Below are 4,565 nucleotides of genomic sequence, written 5' to 3' on the forward strand. Positions count from 1 at the left end.
ATTGGTTATCCACTTATTCAAAAATCATGTGATGTGTTCACATGGAAATACAACGATTTAAAGACTTATGACACTTGTATTATCTAGCGCGTCATCCTTATAAAACAAGGGGTGAAATGGTTCTAACATAAACTACAAAAAGTTCATCCAACACTCAAACACCTTATATAAAAGGAATTGAGAAATTTGTTGGATCCTCAAATCATCTTTAAAATTATACATTCCACGTGGGTTTCCAATCTGGTCCAAGTCAAAAATAATTCCAAAGAGATAAGATTATGTGTATATTTATGCGACATTAATCGAGCTTCTAATAAATATAACTATCCATTGCCAGCCATGGAGCAGATACTCCAGACAGTATATGGGTCTGAAATGTTTTCGCTACTAGATGGTTTATCTAGTTATAATCAAGTGCTAGTAGTGAAACCAGACAGATTAAAAACTAACTTCCAAACCAAATGGGGGACATTCACTTTCAATAGGATGCCATTTGGACTTATAAACACAGGTGCGACTTTCCAAAGCAATGGGCATCACCTTTCATGGCCTGATAGGCCAAAGTGTTATTTTTTATTTGGATGATGTTATTGTGTTCTCCAAGAAAAGATCATATCAAGTGCGTCATCTAAAACATATTTTCGAGTGGTGTCAAAAGTATGGTATTTCTCTTAATCCCAAGAAGAGTGTCTTTGGTGTGTTTGAATGGATTCTACTAGGGCACATCATCGCAAAGAGTGGAATTAAGATTGATCTCGAGAGGGTCAAATCCATCACCCAGATCAAGTTCTTGAAAAATAAGAAAGTTGTGTAGTATTTCTTAGGAAAAAATAATTTCATAAGAAATTCATCTTTGATTATGCTCAAATAGTCAAACCTGTTGGAAATAATACTAACAGGGGGTTGAATCAGTATTTACAAATCAATAACTTTTTCATTTCCATAATCAGACTTATATACGCTACTTCAGTGAAGGGAACTTGCGTGTGCATGCAACTGTTATTAAGGCAACCAACGTATATCCAGTGAATTTATGATTCAGTTAATTCATCATATGTAGATCTTTAATCAGTGCATCGGTACTTTATTAAACATTAAATAGTAACCATGTGCAATAATAACAGAATAAACATCACACATAAGCAACACACATGAACACCAAGATTTAAGGTGGAAACCCGATGTGGATGAAAACCACCTGCTGCTGTCATCTTTGTCTTCTTTTAATAATAAGAAAATCTATTTACAATCTTGTATTGGTGCAGACTCATACTAGTACGTAGGCACCCACCTGCAGAAGGCTACAACCTTCTCTTGTTTTCCAGCTACTACTGGAAGGGAGCTACAACCCCCTAGCTGTTATACTAGCCAATCCATTTACTAGTACGTAGGCGCCGACCTATAGAAGGCTACGACCTTCTCTCTTCCTCCAGGGACCACGTTTCATAAATTTTCAGACTGGATACTCTTGGAACACAACACCACAATCTGAAGGCCACATTTCATCAAATTTTCATACTGGACCCATCAACAACATTGAAGCTCAAAATTAATCACCACTGTAATACAACCATCAAATACATCTGCATCAACCAACATTCAGTTAATCTGAACAATCAGATCACTGACACCAGAACATTATGCTGAACCCAGAAACCTACGTCATCATTTAGAACCAACTGTAACCTCAAAAACCATGCATCAGAGTGCATATGCTACTTGGCTGAACCCAAACTGTGTGTATACGCTACTTGGTTGAACCCAAACTATGTGTATATGCTACCTCCATTAATCAAACATGCGTATACCTTCAAAACTACTGCAACCATAAAATTTTGAATCAAGTCTGTACCAACCAGCAATATACTGAATATCTATTGTCAACTTACAAAGCTTTACGTAGACAGTGACAAAGATCACTTCTTCTCACTTATACAATCAATCAATCAAATACTAGCCTCCTTATGAGTTTTACATTCAGATCTAAGAAGACTTCATTGAAAGATAGTAGTAAAGCAACAGAATTTGATGAGATAGACCAGTCAGATCTGAAAAAGAAGATTTTCTTTTGTACACACTATTTTGAAGAGTATAACCTACGTGTACATGCACTTTTGAAGAGACGAACCAACGTACATATCTACAAATATCAACTCATAACTTTGTTGCACTTATGAACTTCAGACAACCCAGATCACAACATTTAAAGAATAAAATAGGTGTACACAGTCAGATCTAGCCCAACCAATATTAGATCATCCAATAATAAGTATTTTATATCAAATCACAAACATGGCCCCTGCAACATAAAATAGATAGAAGTATTCCTTAGAAACCCATACACTTGCACATTTGTTTTGATCTAACACTTCATAAGATATTCATTGCTTTTTCTACTAGCCCTTTTATCTTCTCCTCCATATATACTTAGATCCTTTATCAATACCTCGGACCAAAACCACTTAGGACCAATACCTTGGAACAAATACCTAGGGTCAATACCTCAGACCAAATACCTTGGACCAAAATACCTTGGACCAAATACCTCGGACCAAAAACTTGGTTTGCCAACATGTATGTGATTTTCCTCTTGTGGGAGTGCGTGTATACGTATACACTCTTTTTGTTTTGTGGACCAGCGTGTATACACTGTTTTGACTAAGTGGACATGCGTATACTTCTTAAACTGATTTACATCAACCTTTTCCTTTACCTTCTTTATTCTGATTAGTAGACCTCAATTCCATCTTCCTATTATTTTGTACCAGTGCCCTGTTACCTCTGAATAGACCTGTTAGATTGTAATTTTCCATATTACTTCTGAAATGATTCCTTTGAACTACCCTGCATTTTGTCACATATGTAAACACAACTGCCATGAATTCTATCACATCTTATATCTCTCCTGTAGATTCATCTAGTTACGAAAAAAATAAAAAAATCTCCCACATGTTGTTTTCTTTCCATAGGGGGCCACAAGAGAGCTTAGTCATTTATCCAGCTCTGCAACGCCCATTGTTTCTCTACACCAAGAGAACTTCTCAGAGCTCACAGATTTTGTCAATGCATTTGTAGTATTCTTCAAAGTGTCCACCTTTACCAGTAACACCTTTTTGTCTTCTATCGTATCCCTCACAAAGTGATACTGAACATTAATGTGCTTTGTCTTTGAATGATAAGCAGGGTTCTTTGCTAAGAAAATTGCACTTTGGCTGTCACAGTTGTTAGTGTCAGTCTTGTCATACTTCCATCAGTGATCAAAATATGCTCTTTTTCATTTGCATGATAGGTGTCCCATACTGTAAATTTTCAATAATCCATTAGGTCATGGATCCACTGATGGTTGAGGTCACTGCTTTTTTCCCTCATGAAACATACTTGCTGATCCTCTTTCTTATTGTTTTCAGTCAAAATTCATTTTCCTTCTGCAGTTCATTCCATTAGGTTACTAGGGTTTGGTCTCATTAGGTTTTAGGGTTTTCACCATAGTTAAATTTGATGGTTGAATGCCAATAAAGATCAGCAAGGACATGAGGATGCCAAATAAACTCAAGCAAAGTATCAGAAGGATTGTTATCAAATTCAAATGTAATTTTCACCTCAAAACATGTTTTGAGGTGAAAACAGAGTATTTTGTTTCTATTCTTATTTTTTTATGTAATTTCATGTTCCTATATGTAATATTGATCCTAAGCTACCCATAAGTCACCAAACTATACTGCTAGGCTACAAAGACTACAAATAAATCAAGGCAACATGAGCAAATCCACTTGCAAAAGAAAAAAAGTGAACAAGCATTAAAATCAGGGTTTCTAAAAGGCAAAGATACATTGGAAAAGTGGGTTTTCAAAAAGAAAAAATTAAAATGAGGTTCATATATAAACTCATTTTCTTCTATTTTCATTCCATTGTATCATTTTGCAAATCAAAGGAGCCAAAGGAGAGAAGAAAAATCAATTTTCTAAGTGTTCTTGAGAGAAATAGAGGTGGCACTACGCGTAGGCAATGGGCGTTGCACTTCCAGAGGAATTTTTCCTGGCGCTGCGCGTAGGGAGAAGGGCGCTACACATACGGCCTTGCGCTGTGCGTAGGGCGATTTTTCACAGTGTATTTTTAAACAGGCGTTGTGCTTAGGGCCTAGCGCTGCGCGTCTATGCAGAGGCGCTGCGCTTAGGGCAGCCAACACCAAAAACTCTCCCAACTTTAAATCTATGCCAAATTACCTTCAAATATGCCTTGTGCAAGTAAGTATCATTACTTTACTTGCAATTTAGTTTGCATATGTGAATATTTTCAAATTTTTTCACTCTCTATATAAAACCCTAGTCATTTGGTTTTTCCCATCACTCAAACTCATAACTAAACCCTTCACTTATTATTCCCATCATTTTTATCATATTCTACCACTCATTTATCACTCCCTAAACCTTCCCCTCCCTCTCATGCTTTACCCATAGCTTCCTAAAGTCATCCATACCCATCCCTACAAACCCTAGAGCATATCATTCATCCCATACATTGTCTAAACTGTGCAAACCAAGAAAATTGATTAATCATGGATAGAG

This window comes from Pinus tabuliformis, chromosome 8 (assembly GCF_031772625.1).
Source record: "Pinus tabuliformis cultivar Carrire ecotype Pingquan chromosome 8, CPIR1, whole genome shotgun sequence".
NCBI lineage: Eukaryota > Viridiplantae > Streptophyta > Pinopsida > Pinales > Pinaceae > Pinus > Pinus tabuliformis.